The sequence below is a fragment of the Erpetoichthys calabaricus genome, chromosome 9 (genome assembly GCF_900747795.2).
Source record: "Erpetoichthys calabaricus chromosome 9, fErpCal1.3, whole genome shotgun sequence".
In the NCBI taxonomy this organism is placed as follows: domain Eukaryota; kingdom Metazoa; phylum Chordata; class Cladistia; order Polypteriformes; family Polypteridae; genus Erpetoichthys; species Erpetoichthys calabaricus.
This window is the reverse complement of record NC_041402.2, coordinates 178,102,719-178,126,362: the sequence shown is the minus strand read 5'-3', so window position 1 is coordinate 178,126,362 and position 23,644 is coordinate 178,102,719.

The following is a 23,644-nucleotide window of genomic DNA, read 5'->3' as shown; positions in this document are numbered from 1 at the left end:
GTGTTTACCACAAGGGAAAAAGAAAAAAAATCAAATATGTGTGCCCTAAACTTGTGTCCCACACATTTCCGTGTCGGGTAGGGGTGGTGGTGCCCGCCCTAGAGGTCCACACTGGATATTCAGTGACTTGGATGTTTTCTTGTCTCCTTACCCTGACTTGTGCCTTTCACAGATTTGCTCAGAGTGTTCTTTTGTCTTCATTGTGTAGTGTGACAGATGGCCAGGGCCATTACCCAGCTGGGATGCCGGCTGGTTGAAAGGACTGAGGGAGAAGACCACATTTGAGTTATTGTCTTCCCCCAGGACACTAGAGGGCAGCCCCCGCCCCCCAGCCCCCCAGGTTTCTGTAGCACCAAAGATGCCCACAGGGCATGTCGGGAGTTGTAGTTTGGATCAGCCCTGTTGGCTTTCGTGGGCGCCGCCAGGGGGTGTTGCAGGTGCAGGTGAGTCATTAGAGGAACCAGAAGTGCAGCTGGAAGAAGGTCGAGAAACACCTGGAGCACTTCCTGGTGTGCCATAAAAGGAGCCACCTCACCGCCAGTCAGAGAGCTGGAGTCGGAAGGTGGAGGACAAAGCTTGAAAGGAGGAGTGGAAATGACAGAAGAAGGAAAGAGAGAGAGAGAGAAAAAGAAAGAGAAAAGGAAGAAGGGCTGTGTTATATTATATAGTATTGTGCTGGGTACTGTGCTGTCAAGTGGGGTGCAACAGAAAATGCTTCCCCACCTGAATAAAACGTGTGCTGTATTGATGTGGTGTTTGGGGGTTGGGGAGCAGTACGCCCCCTGGTGGTTCACAGTAGGTTAGTCCACCATACTGACTCTCCACAAGTTGGCCCTTCCACATTCAACAGCATTCAGATGACTATCAGTAGAAACCTTTGACAGGTGACCTCCATTAGACTAATTTTGGGGCTTCTGCAGAGATGATTTAGGGGTGTCATGTTAAAGGGGGTGGGGGGCACCTTATGTGATCAATTATTTCATGTCTTAAATTTGTAATTCATTGAGAGCACCTGCAGAGATCTGTTTTCATGCTGACATTAAAGACGGACTGTCAAAAAAGCCAAATGAACTTCACTGTGGTTTAATGTTTCAAGAAAATGTGAAGACTTTTTCAAGTGCTGTTCCAGAGCAGTTATTTGCTAATTTCTAGAACTGAACAAGTGAGTTGACTTGCTCAGGCTCATGCTGCTGCTGCTACACTGAAGCTTGCAGTTCAATGCGTTATCCACCAGGGGGCTACACTGCTTATAAACGTGACTTATAGGTAGTACCGACTGAAGCCCATTAGTAGCACTAGGCGGAGTTGACAGATGTCACCCCTCATTGCCCATTAGGGGTAGTCGGTATTATTAGACCTCAACAACCTGTTTGTCCCCCTCATTAATCAGAATATGCTCCTTTAATAACAGAAGCAGTGCCCCTTTGTGCATATACCACAGACATTAAAGAGCGCGTGCCCCCCTTGGTGTAAGGGGCAGGCACACTTTTACTTTCATAAATGGCTCCTGGCGGGTAATGGCACCCATTCATTATCATTTAGAGTTTGACGACTGAGTGTTGGGGGGACCCCCTTGACTTTACTTTCATTAATGTTGCCCACTCAGTATCATCAGAGTTCAATGACCGCAGACCTTAAGAATACACATCGCAGACACTGTCATCATACTGTGCATCCAGAAAGTATTCACAGCGCATCACTTTTTCCACATTTTGTTATGTTACAGCCTTATTCCAAAATGGATTAAATTCATTTTTTTCCTCAGAACTCTACACACAACACCCCATAATGACAACATGAAAAAAGTTTACTTGAGGTTTTTGCAAATTTATTAAAAATAAAAAAATTGAGAAAGCACATGCAGCACCTCTCAAGCTCCATCAGGTTAGATGGGAAGCGTCGGTGCACAGCCATTTTAAGATCTCTCCAGAGATGTTCAATCGGATTCAAGTCTGGGCTCTGGCTGGGCCACTCAAGGACATTCACAAAGTTGTCCTGAAGCCACTCCATTGATATCTTGGCTGTGTGCTTAGGGTCGTTGTCCCGCTGAAAGATGAACCGTCGCCCCAGTCTGAGGTCAAGAGCGCTCTGGAGCAGGTTTTCATCCAGGATGTCTCTGTACATTGCTGCAGTCATCTTTCCCTTTATCCTGACTAGTCTCCCAGTCCCTGCCACTGAAAAACATCCCCACAGCATGATGCTGCCACCATCATGCTTCACTGTAGGGATGGTGCCAGGTTTCCTCCAAACGTGACGCCTGGCATTCACACCAAAGAGTTCAATCCTTGTCTCATCAGACCAGAGAATTTTCCTTCTCATGGTCTGAGTGTCCTTCAGGTGCCTTTTGGCAAACTCCAGGCGGGCTGCCATGTGCCTTTTACTAAGGAGTGGCTTCCGTCTGGCCACTCTACCATACAGGCCTTATTGGTGGATTGCGGCAGAGATGGTTGTCCTTCTGGAAGGTTCTCCTCTCTCCACAGAGGACCTCTGGAGCTCTGACAGAGTGACCATCGGGTTCTTGGTCACCTCCCTGACTAAGGCCCTTCTCCCCTGATCGCTCAGTTTAGATGGCCGGCCAGCTCTAGGAAGAGTCCTGGTGGTTTCGAACTTCTTCCACTTACGGATGATGGAGGCCACTGTGCTCATTGGGACCTTCAAAGCAGCAGAAATGTTTCTGTAACCTTCACCAGATTTGTGCCTCGAGGCAATCCTGTCTCAGAGGTCTACAGACAATTCCTTTGACTTCATACTTGGTTTGTGCTCTGACATGAACTGTCAACTGTGGGACCTTATATAGACAGGTGTGTGCCTTTCCAAATCATGTCCAATCAACTGAATTTACCACAGGTGGACTCCAATGAAGCTGCAGAAACATCTCAAGGATGTTCAGGGGAAACAGGATGCACCTGAGCTCAATTTTGAGCTTCATGGCAAAGGCTGTGAATACTTATGTACGTGTGCTTTCTCAGTTTTTTTATTTTTAATAAATTTGCAAAAATCTCAAGTAAACTTTTTCCACGTTGTCATTATGGGGTGTTGTGTGTAGAATTCTGAGGAAAAAAATGAATTTAATCCATTTTGGAATAAGGCTGTAACATAACAAAATGTGGAAAAAGTGATGCGCTGTGAATACTTTCCGGATGCACTGTACCTCTATGATCCGAGGGGGAGGGCGTGCCCCTTCACTTCCATTAACAGCTGCCTATGTCACCTAATGGTCCGATTCTGCTAACAGGTAAGATTCCATTAAAGCCTTGACAAAACTAAATAGCTGGCTCTGGGTGATGCAGAATGGCACTTGTCACACTACAGCCACTGGAAGGCCATTCTGCTTTTTTTTTTTGTAATTGTGTGCATGTTTCTAAAGCTGGCACCCTTAGAATGACGTGACTCACTCAAGGTCACAAAGTGACACAAGATTGACATCTCACAGTTCAACACCTTCCCCTCTAGGGGCCACGTTGCCAGCACGATGGACTTTGCAGAATGCAGCGCGACTATTTTTATGCTTTCACAGGCGGTGCAATGGGACGGGTAATTCAGTCGGAGGTCACACTATGAAACCTGCAAACTGCGGTTAACTGTTCCACAATTTCACCGCTGCAGTGCCTGCCAATGTGACATTCAGGTCCCTTTTGATTTTATTGCTATATGATGTTCTGGCCAGAGGAGTGACTCATTCATGATCACACTATGAGACTAAAAAAAGAGCCAGCAACACTCAGGTTTACTGTTCACAATCCTGGCCTCTAGAGGGCAGCACTACATACCCATGTGACTTGTAAACCGTCGTGTCAAAGATGAGTCAAGAGCCGTAAAAATATTCGGGGCAGCCACCCGTATAATTTTCCTGGCTGCAAAATGGACATTTTTTTTAGCACGGATGTGTACTGGTTTGATTCCAAAATAAAACTGATTGGTGAGGTTGAAATGGTGGGTTTGTTAAAGTGCGACAGAGGAAGTGAGGTAGTTATGTCCAGAACCAGAAGTGACGTCATCGGACTCATGACCTGAAGGGGGTGTCTTCTGGACCGGAAGTGATGTTGTGGAGCTCTTGACCGGAAGTGACGTCATGGGGACCAGGCAGAATTTTTCGTAATGGGTCTGCATTGGAAAAAGAGAATGGATCAGTGCCCCTCGCCACCCCCTGGTCTGCCATGGAATGACTTTCCTTCAAGCCCTTTAGCTGCCTCTAGTGCGCACGTGTGTGACAGTGGTTATGCCACTCGTTTACACGGTGAGACAACACTTGGGATCTGAGCTGTAACTTTGGGGTTTGTAATTCAACAATCTGACCTCCAGAGGGCGCTGTCCTTTGAAATCACAAAGAGTGTGCTACATATGAGCTTGAAATTCTATCAGGGTAACTTAACAATGCAGTGGTGGGAATGGAAGTTAGAACATTCTAGTTTACATTTCAGCACTTAAGCCGCCACTAGAGGGCCACACTGCCCATCCATGTTATTTCATTTTTTAATGACATTACTGCCCCCTTCAAGGTGAAGTAGCCCACTAAGAGTCACAAACTGAGGCAATGAAGGGGATGGGATCAGGGCAATTCAACACTTGAGCCACTAGAGGGCCACACTGCCCATCCAGTCAGTCATTTTCTAACCTGCTTATTCATGAACAGGGTCACTGGAGGTCTTGTGGAGTCTATCGCAACTAGCATAGGGCACAAGGCAGGAACAAACCCTGGACAGGGTGCCAGTCTATCACAGGGCAAACAAACACACACTAGTCACCAATTCATCTAACCTATACGACCTGGGACAGGGAGAGGAAATCTGAGCACATGGAGGAAACCCACACAGACACGGGGAGAACGTGCAAAATCCATGCTGGGGGGACCTTACTGCAAGGCAGCAATGCCACCACTGTGCCACCCTGCCACCCATTGCCCATCTAGGCTATCATTATTAATAATTTATTTATTTGTTTAATGCTTTCATGGCGATCTGAGAGATGAAGTTGGCTACCTAAGAGTCACACAGCGAAGCCGTGGTGAGGATGGAACCTGCAACTGTTGTAGGCTTCACCTCGGGCTCAAGTTTCCTTTCTCTTTATTGATTTCTTGTATTGTTCTGGATTTATTATTTTAGGTTATTCCATATGTTTCGGTTGACCTCCCTCTGGCTATGTACTGGCCTAGAGAAGAGGATCTCAGCAGTGGTGCATTGTATTTGGAAGGCGCCGTCGTTTCTTTTTCTTTGTATGGATTTTCTGATTATTTTCTGCTCTGGTTTCTGGATTCTGATCGTGGATTGTCTCTTGTCATCTGTGGATTGCCTTTCAGGTAACTCTTTTTCTACTTTCTTAAGAATTTTCGCTATATTTTTTGCTATTTTTCAATATGTATTCTTATGAAGGGAGAACCAAAAAAAATCCCAAATCCCAAAAAAAAAAAAAAAAAAAACGCTTACCTCAGTTCCATTTTAGGTCGCCTCCATAATACTCACCTTGAGATGAAATCCGCTTCTTCCACTCCCAGAATATTTTCCTGTACTCAGGGCGTGTTGTTAATGGTGATAGCTATTTAGAAATTCTGCAAAATGACTTTATTCCTCAACTTGAACAATTGGGACTGATGGAGAATATGGTGCTCCTTGTCATTTTGCTTTGCATGTTAGACAGTTTCTACATGAGAAATTCCCTAACAGATGGATTGGAAGAGGTGGACCATTTTCTTGGCCTCCACGTTCGCCAGATTTGACTCCATTGGATTTCTTTTTAAGGGGACATGTGAAAATGAATATTTATTCAACCAAACCTCGATCTTCAAAAGACTTGCAAGCTAGGAAAACTGATGTGATTGCTGGTAATTCAGCTTGATAATGTTTTCCAAAAACTACAGAATCGTATTACCCTTTGTATTAGTAATGATGGTGGACATGTTGAAAATTAACAAGAACAATAAAAAAGTGTAAGTGTTTCTTCTGTCTAATCCCTTTTACAAATTCTTTCTGTCACATATACTTACAAATATACAACTGTTTTAAATTGCACACGGACTTTATGGACACCCTGTATAACGAATAAAGAATAGGCCCGAGGACAGAAGCCTGAGGCTCTAGCCCTGGCACCGCCTTCCACTGGCGTGTTAGCCAACCCAGTCCTGCGCCCTCGGTGGCCCCGTCTCTTTAAACTGAGCCGCTGCCTCTCTGAGCCACAGTGCCACTTACTTATCCCAGCGATGCGCCTCCCTAAAGATTAATTTTCCTCCGCTGGATTTAATTTTTGAACAATTAACTAAATGAGCTGCCACTTCTCTCTAAGAAATTTCTCTATTGAATATACGGCCCCTGAGACTCTGGTCCATGTGCCAACAAATTAAGATAATGAAATAAATTTAAAAAAAGAAAAAAAAGAGAAAACATTTAAACTTCCTCATATCTTCATAATTGGAGTCTCTTTTGTTTTTTTAATACTTTGTGCATGGGGGGGGGGGGGGTGGGGGGCTTCAAATCCTACATGTAAGGAAAGAAAAAACTACAAATTCAATGAAGACGGGCAAAGTGTCAGCTGGGCAAACCCCACGTGCTGAACGACTGCGGGACAGGCACAGCGCTAAGTGCCACGCATGGACACGCCGGGCGGCACGGTATGCTGGCAACAGATATGAGTGGAAATCCAGTGACAAGGAGCATGGCAGAGACACTTATTAATGTGATGACATGACAGATGAGAGCGTCTTTGGGGAGGAGAGGATCTGCACATCACCGACAGACAGGCAGGCAGGCAGGCTTCATATCTTCGGGGAATTGTAAACGCTTACTCGTGTAGACCGTCTTACGGCGCCGTGATCTTTATCAAATGCGCATATACGAGAGGAAGCCTGCATTCTGTTTGACACCAGCGATCCAAACTGCCATTCGTGTCGGACCGCCGATAAACTAGACGGCACGCTTTAAAGCCCACCTGGCTTGGCTTGGCTGGCTGGCTTGCACATGCGCACTCTCATCGTGAAACGTCACCTGAGGCTGTCGGGGTGTCTACGTGCGCCCGTTGCTGCCATAAACACGAACGCCTTATTAAATGTCTCGTTACTTCCCCGGCTCAGAGTTTCTTATTTCTCTTGTTGTGGTTTGTTGAGAGCTCCATTTTGCTGTGAGTAGCTACGCGCAAGATGGCGATTTATAGACACTAAAGAGAAAGGTGGATTTTCAAATGATCGGAAGATGAGATTTAGTCAGGTATCTGAGGCAAATGCTGTACCGAAACGTTCCAAACACTAAGAAAAAGTCAAAAATCGCTAATCAAAAAATTAATTCAATTGACCTGGCAAAAATACCTGAAATAAATGCGCACCAACAATTACGTTTTTTATCCTTAATCACAGATGATCCGGGAAATGCACTTGCTCTGGTGACGTCACACGTGCCGTGCTGTATTTCCGGTTCAATCTGGGTGACATCATCATGTTAAGGGTCTTAGTCAGCTTCTAATGAGGCACCCCCTGTTTTTGTCACCTTCTTGGCACGTTTTGCAAGATGTCATAATCTAAGGTGACCAGAAATTTTTTGGGCCAATCCGGGGACATGGGGGGTTGGTGGCTACAATCTACAGATCACGAGTAGGGATTCTAAACACTACAGAGTACAAAGTGAAAGTTTATCACGTGATTTCTCGCCAAAGTTGCAGGATGCTGTAAAGCATAACCTCCGTCAAAACACCACGCATGTGCGCCGACTTCAAATTATCGTGGTGATGAGATACATTCAAAAAAGTGGACCAGCTGAAACCGGGGACAAAATCTTAAACCGGGGACAAAACAGGGACATGTTTCTGAGTGGGGACAGTTGTCCGAAAAAGGGGACTGTCCCCGGAAAACAGGGACGGATGGTCACCTTACTTAATCGTAGTGGCACAGTGGTCCCCCCCCCCCCTCGAGTTTTCAAGTGTGATGGTAGACATTGTGGTTCGAGAAAGGAACTGCACGTCACCACGGGAAGATGTTGGTGCTGCCAACCCCGATTGTTCCCGTTTAATTCCAAACAAAAAAATCTATGGGTCAACTTGACGAAAATTAGGGCCGCCATGCGCACCTGTAGAAAGATCTCCCCAAATTAGACTTCCGTCAGGGAAAGTAACGGAAGGAAATCCATCCTGTGAACACATCCTTCTGGCAGCAGTGGGATTTATAGGTCGGAGACCGGAAGTGGCGGAGTCACTTGCCCTCACTGGGAGTCTTCTCTGTGCTGCAGAAGGGAACCGCAGAGGAGAAGGTTAGCATTTGCACCCCCTCTTGACCCGGAGCAGTACTACATACCTTAGGTGAGCCAAGAGAGTGGTCCACAGATGTGCATGCAGGACAACATACATAATAATGGAGAGCTGAGGGTGGGACCCCCTTGAGTTTCGATCACTGTGATACCTGTATATTGTCACCAGTAGAGGGGTCCCCCTTGGAGCTTTGAGACAACATTTTTTTGTATCAATGAGCAGGGCAGAGGGAGGTCCCCTTTATAGTTTTGATCATGATGATATTCATACATTAGGTTGGAGAATGGGGATGGGTTTCACCTTGAAGGTCAGAGCTGGAGGTGTTGATACACAACCACTTACTGCCAGTTTACCAATACAAACAAAAGGAATAAAGCAATTATGACACAACAGGCCACTTCAAGCCCTCATCCTAGGGTGACCCTATACTCCCTCTCAGACTTTTTGCTATTTAGTCCTGAACAAAGTGTCCCAAATCCCAACTATACAATACAATACAATACAATACAATACAATACAATACAATACAATACAATACAATACAATTTATTGTTGTATAGCCCAAAATCACACAAGAAGTGCCACAATGGGCTTTAACAGGCCCTGCCTCTTGACAACCCTCCAGCCTTTACTATCTACGAAGACGAGGAAAAACTCCAAAAAATAATGGAAGAAATCTTGGGAAAGGCACTTCAAAGAGAGACCCCTTTCCAGGTAGGCTGGGTGTGCAGTGGGTGTCAAATAAAAGGGGTAAATACAACACAATACACAGAACAGAACACAAGTAATCCTCTATACGACACAATAGAAAACAATAGAAATATTAAAGTACAGAGGAGAATTTAACAGTAGATGATATCACAGAATAGGATTTGGATTTGTTTAGAGTCCTGGAGAACCTCGGCCATCAAGCTGCTTCCTCCTATTGGCCATTCCACAGCTGAGTCAGTGCTGGGCCAGCCAATCCGATGAAAGGACCCCTGCGATTCTCCATCAGAGACGACTTTATCTTAGACAGGCCGGACAACTTGGCAGGTGGGCAGTGGGCACCAAGTGGCACATTTGAGTACTGAGAAGAGAAACAGAATAGGTGAGGGTTAGTAACAAATTCTAACTATCATGTTACTTATGTTTAAATGCTAATGACTAACAACAGAGATTCAGTCTGTACAGTTTATCAGCAGCTCTAGTCAGGGTGTGCTAAACTGAAGTAGTGAGTCTTCAGCCTGAGAGTGAAGGGGCATCTCTTATAGTAGCAGGCAGACCATTCCACAGTTTAGGGGCCCTGTAACTAAAAGCTCGACCTCCCACTGTTATTTTATTAATCCTTGTAATCATAAGCAGACTGGCATCCTGAGAGCTTAATGTGCGCTCAGGTTTGTAAGTCATGATAAGTTCAAATAAATAAGCTGGACCTCGGCCATTTAAGGCTTTATATGTTAAAAGGAGGATTTTTGAAATCTGCCCTAAACTTAACCGGGAACCAGTGTAATGACTCTAGAACTGGAGTTATGTGTTTGTATAGGCCTCATATGTTTATCCTCCTTGTTATTATCTACTGTATAAACTCAGACAATATGACAGAGTACTGAAAGAGTCAGGAGAGAAGTTGGGGGACCTCCTCGCATGCTCAGTTGAGGTATGTAATAACCCGCCATAACGAGAGGGGACGGTGCTGCCACTAATGTTGTCATCCCCTTCTCCCACCCGCATGCTCAAGCCATGTAGCCCCGTCCCTTCAGGTCCAGACGTCATAAGATCCCAGACATTCCGCAAGGAGGCAGTGAATACTGGAGTGAATAATGGAGCTTGGCTGGAGTGACTGTGATTATTATTATCTTTTGATATTCCCGGTGAACCGGCAAAGTCAATGAGTGTTACGTTGGCTTATCTTTGTTTGATTTTGCTGTCTCTTGACAATTACCCCAAAATTTCCTCACCATGTTCAGGACTGTCATTCCTACACCCAGCCATAATAAATTCACTTCAGGTTTTTAATTGTGTCTAAAGCGAGTGTGACAGAACAAACCTGGATAGTAAGAAGTTTGATATTCAACATGCTTAGACCAGCAGGTGGCTCTCTGTCTTAGTATGTCAATGGTCATTCCAATACAAGGAGGTGGCATAGGGTGGCACCATCCTCGAATTCTCTGTGAACTTGAGGGTCAAGCCTTGTACCGTGGTCTGGTGGGGTGTCTTATTCAGCGAGGCCTCTGGATGAATTGGCTCAGACACGACATAGCCTCTGTGTGGATTGAATAGCGGAGATGGCATGGCTTCTGCATCAGCCTCAAATTATGGCACTCACCTCTTGGACCATTGGGGGTATAGCAGACCATCCCTCTGTTTTCGTGCTCTTTAGCCATGTCGGTTGTGTATAGACATATCCCATTGCCTGGCCAGAACGAACCTGCCTTGTCCTTTAATTTCAGCCCCCTGTAATCCCCCCAGGGCAGTGCTTGGTCAGAAAAAATGAAAAAAAAAAAAAAACCTGCTTGTCCTTTGATCTTCCATCTGCATTGCAGAGGTCATCTTCAGTCAGATCTGGTGAGTCTTAATTAGGCCCTGAGCAAGGACCCATTAATCCAGCTTCTTTATGGCCGGATTAACACATTGACTGCTGGACCATTTAAATAATAAGAAAACATTTTATTTATATAGCGCCTTTCTCATGCTCAAGCCGCTTTATTACCAGGACACTGCAGTAGAGGTCTATGCATATACAGTATAATAAATAAAAAACTCTATCAAAATTCATAAAAAATGAGATGAAAGCAAAAGCAAAAATGTAAAGAAAACAGGTAATTGCTTAATTTTGACCAGCAGCACAACTACACGTCTGCAACTGAATGAGAGCCCTTGAAGGATGGCACCCCGCAGAGTGCAGGCGTAGAAACACGTGTGCCGTTTCTTTGTGCTGTCAACACGTGTGGCACATTTGGTAGTTGGTGACTGTTGGTACTCAGTGGGTGACAGAATGTCCAAGCAGTGCCGGCCTGACAGTCGTGACAAGTCGGACACCTTGTGATGAAGAGCAGCCATCCACTTCAGTGGCAGAGCTTACGGGTTTTGCGTCATCCAATTGATTGTCACTATCTTGATCACTGTCGTGATCATCAAAATATTCATCTTGCAATAAATCTCGTTGTTTCAGAACATTAGCAGCTTTATACTTTTTTTGTGTGAGGTAACTGTAGACAGTCTATTTATAGCACTATATTCCGCAAACTGTTGCATGTAAAAAAAAAATAAAAAAATCAATGGCTATCCACTAGATGGCAGCACTATAGTAGATAAGTGAGGCACAGCAGCAAAGCTCACCTCTGTAGTGGCCACAGTAATGGATGGCAGGCGGAGACTCGCTTCCTGTGCCTGGCTGGGAGGCCCAGGTGGCAAATAGACACAAAAAGTGCCATCTGAAGAGTGGGTATGCTGGCATCCCAGCAGGATTAAATAGAAAACCATTACCTGCTCAGGAGGCCAGCTTGAAAGAAGGACAGCGGGAGCTGAATTATTCCAAGCTTCATGCTCCCCCAAGCTGGTAGGTGGCATTAACCCTGGAGTCAGGTATACATTAAGTGAACACCCAGAGGGCATGCTGGGAGTTGTAGTGTCATAGAGCAGCCCTGGGTGCTGCAAAGAGGTGCTACTTGAAGCTGTGCTCCTTGGTTTTTGGGATTTCCCTATATGACCCAGAAGTGCTTCTATCAGACTGCATCCTAGTCCTAGAAACTTCCCTGGGTCTTAGATAAAAGGAGCCACTCTGCCACATCCAGGCAGGTCAGAGACGGGTGGAAGGAGGACAAAGCTCACCTGGAGGTGTGGACGAGAGGCAAAAGACAAACAAAGAGGAAGAAGTCTTGTAAAGGTATTATTGTTAATAAATTACTTATCTGAACCTGGGGCTTGTGCTTGTGTGGTGGTGTCAGAGGTTTGGGGTGCAGCAACACCCCCTACTGGTCACACTATATACTAAGATATGAGTTATACGATACGTCGCACCATAACAGGCTCAAAGGGATACTGTACTACTTAACTCATACCTCACGTTCAAAGTGTTAAGCTTTTGTCAAATGAAATGAGAAATGTTACAAAAAGGTTTGGGGTAGCCACCTTGTATACCTGAACTGGGTTGAAAATCAAAGAAAAAAGCAACAATATCTCTCTACAGAGTTGAGTCCAGAACAGAACTGATGTGTGACGACAAAAATGGTGTTTTTAAAGCCAGAGAGAGGAAGTGACATCATCGGGGGCCCGGAACCGGAAGTAACGCCATTGAAACTGGACCTGGTAGTGACGTCATCAGGACCGGAAAGTGATGTCATCGGAACCGGAAGTTATGTCATTAGAGTCGGAACCCAGAAGTGATGTCATCGGGCCTGGAACCAGGAATTATGTCATTGTAGCCAGAATTGGTAGTGATGTCATCAAACAGGAAGTGATGTCATTAGAGTTTGAACCGGAAGTGATGTCATCAGGCCTGGAACCAGGAATTATGTCATTGTAGCCAGAACTGGTAGTGACGTCATCAGAACCGGAAAGTGATGTCATCGGAACCGGAAGTTATGTCATTAGAGTCGGAACCCAGAAGTGATGTCATCGGGCCTGGAACCAGGAATTATGTCATTGTAGCCAGAATTGGTAGTGATGTCATCGAACAGGAAGTGATGTCATTAGAGTTTGAACCGGAAGTGATGTCATCAGGCCTGGAACCAGGAATTATGTCATTGTAGCCAGAACTGGTAGTGATGTCATCAGAAAGTGATGTAATCCAGCGTTTCTCAACCTTTAAGTATTTGCGACCCGAGCTTTCATAACAGTGTTAATCGCGCCCCCCCTAACGTTTTTTTGAAAGGAGCCCACTAATACTAATTTGTTTTTTTTTAATTAATGATATATCATAGATGCATATTTTATTATACCTACTTAACTTTTATCAACATTTATCTAACTCTATATTTGTTTTACTTGTATCAGAATGTAATTTAAATTCATTTGTTTTGGTTTCAATAGATGTATTTTTCATATCTTCAATTCTTGTTTTCTTTTTTTCATATATATTCGCGACCCCCTTTTTGTTACTTCGCGCCCCCCCAGGGGGGACCGCCCTACAGGTTGAGAACCACTGATGTAATCGCAACCTGAAGTGATGTCATTGGGCCCAGGTGGAATTTCCCGTGGTCGGCCTGCAGAAGAGACAAAGAGAGAGAAAGGGTCAATGCACTCTGCCACCCCCTGATCTGGCATGGAATTACCTTCTTTCAAGCCCCTTTAGCTGCCACCCATGCACATGTGTGTGACACTTTCATCTTTTTAAAATAAAAAGTATCACTCAGATTACCACAATATGTACTAGATGTTATCAATTTATACTCTCCAGTACGCCATGGTAACTGTTGCCATGTTCTTTCTAAAATTACAGCGCCTATAATCATACAAAGTGGCGTCATTGAATAAATGATAAATTAACTCAACTTTTTAACAGTAACGTCTGAAAACAAAATGATGCTTTATTCAGAATCCTTGGGTATAAAAAAGTGTGCATAATTATCACAAAAATTAAATGAAAATATGCTAATAACAGGCAATAGGGGAATTCAGGCCACCAAATATCACCTGTCAGACCAGAACTTTAGTGAGCCAGACCCCAAAATAGGCCTCAGCCCAAGCAATCTGTGAGGGTCTCCATCACTATCCTCATTGAGCTGTTCAATGAATCCTATGGGTTGAAGTCCAGATCCTCAACACCCCCTTTCTGACTGATCCGGTTCATGAGCCTGAGCCCACCATACAACCACTGAGTGAGCTTGAAAGTCCACATCACCACTGATTCCACCAGGGGTCTCCATCTGTAGCGCTGGTTGCAGGTTGCAGATTGAAGCCCACACCACCATTAACCCCATTATGACTGATCCAGTTAGGGAGTCCAAATCCACCACATTACCATGCTTGATCTTTTGAGGCCACCATGCCACTACTGATGCAGCTTGATGGTCCACGTCACCACCACAGTCCACCATACCACCACTGAGTGAGCTTGACGGCTCATATAACCACTGATTCTGTCAGGGGTCTCCATCAGTATACCCACCATTGAGCTGTCCTATGAGACCTGCAGGTTGAAGTCAACATCACATTATCCCCATTATGGTTGATCAAGTTTGTGAGCCTGAGTGCACCACTCTAACTCTGAGAAGGTCTGCGAGTCCACACACCCAGCACTGCATCTACCAAGGGTCCTCATCAGTAGCACCCCTGAGATATTCCATGAGACCTACATGTTGAAGTTTGCATCCCCACTATCTCCATTTTGATTGATCCAGGGTTGTGAACCTGAGTCCACTAACTTTGAGGAGGTTTGCGTGTCCACATGCCCACTACTAAGTCTGCCGGGAGTCCCCATTACTATCCTTACTGAGCAGGTTGAAGTCCACATCCCCACTATCTTCATTCTGGCTGACCTAGTTCATGAGCCTAAGTCCACCATACCACCACTGAGTGAGCTTGACGGCTCACATCACCACTGATTCTATCAGGGGTCTCCTTCTGTGGCGACGCTGAGCTGTCCTATGAGACCTGCAGGTTGAAGCCCACATCACCATTAACCCCATTACAACTGATCCAATTTGTTAGCCCAAATCTACCACATCACCATGCTTGATCCATTGTGGAAGCCTGAGGCCACCACGTCACTGCTGATCCATCTTGACAGTCCAGGTCACCACCACTGACTACAGGTTGAAGTCTACCTTAATGTTATCTAATGTTATCTCTATTCTGACTGATCCAGTTTGTGTGTCCACATCCACCACAACAACTGTGAAAAGGCCTGGGAGTCCATGTCACCTTCACCGAATCTGCCAGGGGTCCCCATCACTAGGCTGGACTCTGCAGGTTAAGCTCTGGCAGACTGGTGATGAGAAAGCCTGCCACTGCCTCACTGCTGCCGGTGGTTTCTTCGGATTGTTCCGCCTGAGGATATGGCATTGGAGTCATCTGTCAGACAGCAGGATGCTTCTCCTCGGCCCCCGGTAAGCACATCATTTATCAGATAAATCAATTTTACTTGCTGAATATAATATATATGCAAATCCTCAGCTTTGTTCTCTTCCTTCACCGATTCTCCTGTCTACATAAATTTGTTTGGCGCTGGAGTGTTTTTGTGGCATTTTTGTTACAGTTGCAGACGGAAAGGCGAGGGATGGGGGGAGGCGGGGGGGGTTCACCAGCAGTTTGATTTCTATGTTTTCTCCCAGCGTTTGGTTAGATTCCAATAAATCGTCGGCAATTCCATTAGCTTGATGGCCACTGTGCGGGACGGATTTGTCAGGAAACTTGGCAGGAAGCGATCTGCAGAGAAACACGATGACTTCACCATGCAGCCATAAACTGGCAACGAAGCAGGGGGTTCAGTGCAGACGGCTCTCCTAGCACTGCTTTTGGGGTCTGCTGCTCCTCAGCAGTTCGTGTGTGAGCTGTTAAAGACACACACACACACAGACCAGTATAAACATGACAGCCTGATCCGCCAAATCCTGGAATTTTGGAATTTTCATTCCGATCCGTATTCAGCTAACATCCATGACTGTTCTGGGACTCATTGATATATGTATCCCCAGTTTGGGGTGCAAATCCGGGTTTGACATGGAAAATGCAGAACTAAGCAGTTCTCCGATTTCACATTCCGATGGGAATTGCAACAGTTAATATGCAATTAGTTTTTAATAAGAGCACTTAAATGAAAGGCTTTTAAAATGCAACGGGAATGTAAATGTGGCCTTCACTTGGCCCCGCGCTAAACCGGAGATGAGATTAGAAGCAGACGATACGGCCCTGGGGGAGCAGAGTGACCCTGTCTTTGATACAGAAAGAAGCCAGAAAAACACGGGACTAGGAGGGGGGCACACAGAGGAACGCAACAAAGGAAAAAAATGCGAGAAATTCATCAATCAGTTATGAGAAGCCACACAAAAAAACTCTGGAAAGGAAAACCAGCGAGTGCTTCAGCCAGTGACTTCTGTCAGGTTTCCATTGTGATCAGAAGCACAGACGGGACGCGTAAGCGGGCCGGGGGTCCAAGAGGTCACCACGTTTAAGGGTGAAAAAAAAAAAAAAAAGTTGGGGGTGATAGAATCACCTCATGTGTGTCCACTCAACAACTGAGCTCTTCTTACAGACCTGTGGGATATTTAAATAGTGGCATCTGAATGGGCGGGGTTAGGGGGTGGAGTCAAAGGCGGAGTCAGGGAATGTGCTCTTCCTGCTCTTCCAAAGTGAGGAGAGAAAAGACAAAAACTTAAGAGACAGCAAAACCACAAAGACGTCCCTAAAAGAGACCCTCTTAACCCACACTGCTTGTCCCATCTATTCCCAGTGTGTCATTGTCACCTCCCAGTTTAATCACCAGTGCTCAATGTTCTACCGAGTCATCTATCACTCTCAGCTATTGGTCTCCAGTGTGGTATTGTCACCTCCCAGTTTAACCACTAACTCTCACCGTGTCCTTAAATCACCTCCCATCATCATTCACCAGCTCCCAGCGTGACATTGTCACCATCCCGTTTAACCGCTGAATCCTACTATGTCCTCAAGTCACAGTCCAGTTTACCTGACTCCTAGTATGTCATCGTCACTTGCCATTTTAGTTACTGATTCACTGCGTGCCAGTAAGTCACCTCACAGTGTTAACTCTGTCACTTTGTGTACCCTAAGTCAGTCTCCCACCCTCTGACACTGACTCCCAGAATGTCATTGTCATCTCACTGATATGTCCTCAGGTCACCTGCCATTGTCAAAAACTAACTCAGTGTGTGTCATTGTCACCTTTCACTTTAATCACTTAGTCCCAGTACGACCCCAAGTGACCTCTCATTGTCAAACACTAACTCACAGTGTGTCATTGTCACCTCCCACTTAACCACTGAATCCCAAAGTGTTGCTAAGTCAATGCTCGTTGTCAATACTCTGCTGCCTGGATGTCACTATTACCTGACAGTTTAAGTAATGACAAACAGAGATGTCATTGTCACTTCTGATTTTAGCCACCCATTCCCAGCATTTCATTGTCATCTTCGAGTTTAATTACTAAATCTCAATGTGTCCCCAGGTTACCTGCCTTTGTAAGACATTAACTCTTAGAATGCCATTGTCACCCTTTGCTTTAACACTGATTCATAATCTGGCCCCAGGTCACCTGCCAATGTCAAATGCTAACTCACAATGTGCCATTGTCAACTTTTGCTTGTCCCCAATTCAACTGCTATTGCCCAGCACTTATTCAGAGTGTGCCAGTTGAACCACTTAGTTCCAAGTGTACCACTAAAGCCACCTGTCACTGTTAAACAATAACACACGGTATGTCATTGTCACCTGCCAGTTCAACCACTGGCTCCCAAACTATCATTGTCCCTTCTTATTTTCCTCACTCGCCCGTTCCTAGTGAGGTATCACCTCCTAGAAGTGCTGGGTTATTTTGTGCCAAGCTTATTAGTGTGCCAACCATCAATGCTGCTACAGCCCCCCACCACCACCACCATGATCTGTGCCCTTGATGAATACCTAATTCTCCTTAATGGTGGCGCCTTGCCTTGCCTCCTAGTTACCCACAAGTCCCCATTACATTTCTAAATTGACGCTCATTATAAATCCTGTGCCCCCAGTTTATGCACTGCCAGTCAGAGTGTCATTGTCACTTCTTATGTTAGTCACCCATATCCAGCGTATCCTTGACATCTTCCAGTTTAACCAGTGAATCCCAACATGTCCCCAGGGCTCCTGCCTATCTCACAGCATGGCATTGCCGTCTTTTGCTTTAACCACAGACTCCCAGTGTGTGCTCGGGTCACCAGTTAATGGTGTCCACCAGCCCCCTGTGCGTCTCTGATATCTCTAGGTGTAACTGATGATGGCCAGAGTGTCCCTGAGTCACCTTCCACCGTCAGCCACTCACTCCCACATTGTAAACCAGTGAATCCCAGTGTGTAATGGCCACTTCCGCCAGTCCACAGTCTGCCATTATTTCGAGAAGTGTCCAGCTGCAGTCAGGACAGTTTTAGGCCTCGGACAGATCCGAGCACTTCAGACACTATGAGGTCCATAAATTGACCCCTGGTTCGCTGGTGAGCTGACGCCTGTATCACACGCCCCTCGTGACGATTTCAGTCCCCTTTAGTTCCTGCACTCAAATGTGGATTCAGCATTTATTAAACTTCTAAACTGTCCAGGTCTGCGTCCGAAGCAGTTGTTTTGGTGTCATATATTAGAAACAAATTGAACAAAAAATCTTAGCATTTTGTATTTTATAGTATGCTGTACGTTTTATACCTGCTTTGCCATGTCGTACTCATGAGACTGCACTTTTTAATACGTTAGTTCTAAGCTGCTCTCAGCGGAGTGGCGGCTCTGTGACTACACTGGTAATCAGAAGGCTGGCCTCATATAACAATGGGAACTGCTAAGGAAGAGACGAAGAACAAGAAATTTCCGTATATATTCGCATATAAGTCGGGTCTTGAAACCTGAAAAATCAATCATAAAATCAGACCCCGACTTATATGCCCGTTCAAAAATGCACTTCATTTTTTTTTATTTTACATCTTCATGCCTCCTCCAATCTCACACCAGCTTCTCAGACGCATCGAATTTTGTTGCAGCAGCGCAGTTGCCAGTTTCTTTCGCCACTTCAATGACTTTTAATTTCAAACCAGATTCGTATTTTCTTCTGATCGAACGCTCCATCGTAGTAGATAAGGGATGCTCTTATGATAAAGGGGTATGAGGGTGTGACATACAAAAAACGCAAAACAGTGCAAATGTCGCTTCAGACTAGTTCGGTTATTACCGCGTGGTCACGTAGGCACAATACATAGATAAAAAAGCCGGTGTGCTTCGTGGTTACTCTCTCAGGTGGGCGTTAACATATCGTAATCTCTGGGTTCAATAGAATTCGATTTATACGACCGACATAATAAAATACCAGAAATTATATAGCAAGAGTGGCGTTTGGGGATGGCAAGTGGGTCGAACACCCCAAGCCCCGCATCTAAGGGGACCCCGCTTTTGAGCTCCGCGTGTCCTGTTCGAGCAGATTTGTTAAATTATATTCTCCAGTATAGACCAACCATGTCTCAAGACAGGCTTTGCAGTCTATCTATAGAAAAAGACATTGCAGATCCAGATTAGACTACGAAGACGTAATCAACGACTTTTCCAATCGGAAGGCAAGCAAAGTGGATTTTCGTCTCTGAACCTGGAAATCGGTAAGATATTTCATGATGACGCCTCTACGTTAATTTCACATTTCCTGTCGAAACAGTGAAACTCACATTTAATTTGTATGCCATAATCATGTCCGAATATCAATGCACAGAAACGTATTGCTAATGATAACCGGCTGACATGACATCAACCTGAGTTATGACGGTGACATCCTGCATATCGAGACTCAGAGGGTACTTGCAATTTGGGAACTTTTCAAGAAGAGACGCTGCTAATTTCCGCATGACACCGCAATGCACTTTGCACTGTCGCGGTATTGTCATGAATTATGAATTGCACTTTTTTAATAGTGTAGCGACCTCCGCGTCACGTTCGAAAAAGAAGAAAACAAAAACAGACGGACGAAGTGAAGCTCACAAAACAGTTTACGTCTTTGACTTTGAACTATTTACAGTCTCTTATGTTTTCTCTCATATTCACGGCCCTGAGAGACGCCGTTAAAGAAAAGCAAAAACAGAAAAAGAAAAACGCCGACTTCGTAACCCCACAACACAACCTTCAAGCCCCTTCTCCAACGAACCTAACCATCTCCCTCCCGTCCCGGGTACCGCCCACCCCTTACCGCATCAATCAAACCCCCGCTGTCAGTCCTTCACCCTCCTTCAATTGGACTCAACAGTCACTCGAAAAAGCCTTCAGCCTGGATGGGACGTTACAATAGATTATATCGTTATATTTTGATAAATTCTGCGTGTTATCTTGCAAAAAAATAACTGAATACTATAATGAGACAATCAGGTGCATGCTAACATTTTTGTTTATTAATTTCGCACGCACGTTTATGTAGTCCACACATAACGGTAACGGCGTTTGACGTAATCGGCCCAGAGTGACGTTGTTCAGCCCGAGGCCCCGCACACCCCTAAGGCCGCCTCACTTATACGGTAAAATCAAGCCCCGACTTATCCGCGGCAGAAATTAAACACGAGTATGCGCTGCACTCAACTACGATTAACGGTATATATTCTTATAGACTCTGAATCGAATAAATCATATCCATCCATCCATCCATTCATTATCCAACCCGCTACATCGGACCTTACTCCTTTTCTATGTTAACTAATGTTACCTTATTTTAATTTCTTATTTTGTCTTTTATTTTTCTTTTCTTCATTATGTAAAGCACTTCCATCCATCCATTTTCCAACCCGCTGAATCCGAACACAGGGTCACGGGGGTCTGCTGGAGCCAATCCCAGCCAACACAGGGCACAAGGCAGGGAACCAATCCTGGGCAGGGTGCCAACCCACCGCAGGTAAAGCACTTTGAGCTACTTTTTGTATGAAAATGTGCTATATAAATAAATAAATAAATGTTGTTGTTGTTGTTGTTGTCACGGGGGTCTGCTGGAGCCAAATCCAGGGTGCAAGGCAGGAAACAAACCCTGGGCAGGGCACTAGCCCACCACAATAAATCATATAATTTGTGTAAATAGTCAAAATATGTAATACTACGTGCGGGACGTTTAGGAGCTCTTTAGAGTCCTGTCTTTGTGATCCTCTCTGTGTTATATAATTAGTACTGTATTATTACTGGGGTGGCGCGGTAGGTAGCGCTGCTGCCTCGCAGTTGGGAGACCTGGGGATCTGGGTTCGCTTCCCGGGTCCTCCCTGCGTGGAGTTTGTATGTTCTCCCCGTGTCTGCATGGGTTTCCTCCAGCTGCTCCGGTTTCCTCCCAAAGACATGCAGGTTAGGTGGATTGGCGATTCTAAATTGGCCCTAGTGTGTGTTTATGTGTGTCCTGCGGTGGGTTGGCACCCTGCCCGGGATTGGTTCCTGCCGTGTGCCCTGGGATTGGCTCTAGCAGACCCCCGTGACCCTGTGTTCGGATTCAGCAGGTTGGAAAATGGATGGATGGATATTACTGGAGTACAGAATTTTAATATTTATATTAACGATGTGTTAATTGTGGCGGAGTTTATGCTCTAGATGAATGACGCACTCACCCTCAGAAGCACGAAGAGGTACAAAGTAGTCGTATGATTCACCCAGTTAAGACCTTCTTTCTCTATTAGCACAGCGGCTTTACATGCCCATTGAGAATGGCTGGCGACCTCGCAGCAAATACGAAGAGACGTTTATTACATTAGCACGGCAGTTTATCCTGGTGAAGCTTTTTTTTATTAATAATAAAAATTTTTTGCACACACATTCACTTTGCCATACTATACTACTATAATAGTACATTTAGCACAAACGTTTACTGCTAACTCAGGGGGCAGGGGCATGGAAAGTGGGTGGAGTCAAAAGAGATTCAACTTACAGGGGCGTCGTCTTACGGGCCTCAGAATGTCTCAGGTCACTGAAAACTGTCCTGACTACAGCTGGACTCGATTGGCTTAATTCAGCTCACACACTGTCCATTATCAACCAATGTCCTCAGTTTCCAATGTAACTGCTGACCACCAGGTGGGCACAAAGCCACCTGCCATTTTGACCCCTGTTCCCAGTGACTCTCTGGCATTTGCCACCTTCTGGCTCACTTTTTTAACCCCTCACTTCCAGTGCGTCACAGAGTCACTTGGCATTTTAACCCCACCCAAGGTTCATTGATGTCCACTGTGTCCTCAGTCACCACTTAGTTTAATGTCCCACTTGGACCCTGGGCACCTATGGGCCACCTATTACTTTAACTTCAAACATGTCCTCAACTCTCACCCAACATTCCCCGGTCACGTGTTGTCTTCACCCCCTGACATCACCTCCCAGTTTACCTGCTAACCTCCTGTCTGTCCCTACTTATTCCCACTTGTCATTCAGTCACCTCCCATTTTGAACCAATGACTCTTTGTGAGTCTGTGAGTCACCTGCCGTAGTTAACCACCGAATCCAGTGTGTCATTGTCACTGGCAGTAAGTCTGTTTACCCACAGTCCCCCACTGCCTCCCAGTATGTTAAAACGGGCCGAGCCACAGTCCTGCTGCTGTTGTAAAGACTCCCTGGCTGCCTGAGTGAGGCACAGATGTAGATGCCATTGAGGGGGCCACTGAGGGGGGGGGGGCGAGAGCACTCCAGTCTCACGTGCAGCAGTGCAGCCTGCCAGATGTTGTGTGTCTGAACACATCTGCTACTATCTTGCTGCTAACTCCTCACTGATGAGACGCATCCAGCTGCTGCGGTCACAGAGGCAGGAATCTGCATGCGGAAAGATTGTCTTGCACCTTAATTTAATTTTAAATGTTGTGGGGTGACGAAGGTGACTTTGAAAAATGCGCAGTGGTCCACGTGGGCCAGACGGATGTCCTCCCGGCTTAGATCCCATCATCCAGTTTATATGACCTATCAAAGCCTTCACAGCCCCTTTTCATATTTTATTGATATACAACATGGAATCTAAGTCAAACTAAATAAGGAGAAAACAGAAATTTTAGTAATTGGCAAAAATGGATATAATGAGGGTATTAGAAATAAACTTGATCCATTAGGATTAAAAGTCAAGACGGAGGTAAAGAATTTAGAAGTAATTTTTGACCTAAATTTTAAATCACTTATTAATCAGATTACTAGGACAGAATTTTTTCACTTAAGAAATATAGCAAAAGTTAGACCTCTTATAAGAAATTAGTTCACGCTTTTGTTTTAAGTCGACTAGATTACTGTAATGCACACCTCTCAGGACCACCCAAGAAAGACATCAATCAGTTACAATGAGTGCAGAATGGCGCTGTCAGAATCTTAACTAGGAAAAGAAAATTTGAGCACATCACACCAGTCTTAGCGTCGTTACACTGGTTACCTGTGCCATTTAGAATTGACTTTAAAATTCTACTGTACTTTCTCTGATCCTGTTCAGCCTATATACATCGGACTTCCAATACAACTCGGAGTCCTGCCACGTGCAAAAGTTCGCTGATGACACTGCTATCGTGGGCTGCATCAGGAGTGGGCAGGAGGAGGAGTATAGGGACCTAATCAATGACTTTGTTAAATGGTGCGACTCAAACCACCTACACCTGAACACCAGCAAAACCAAGGAGCTGGTGGTGGATTTTAGGAGGCCCAGACCCCTCATGGACCCCGTGATCATTAGAGGTGACTGTGTGCAGATGGTGCAGACCTATAAATACCTGGGAGAGCAGCTGGATGATAGATTAGACTGGACTGACAATACTGATGCTCTGTGTAAGAAAGGACAGAGCCGGCT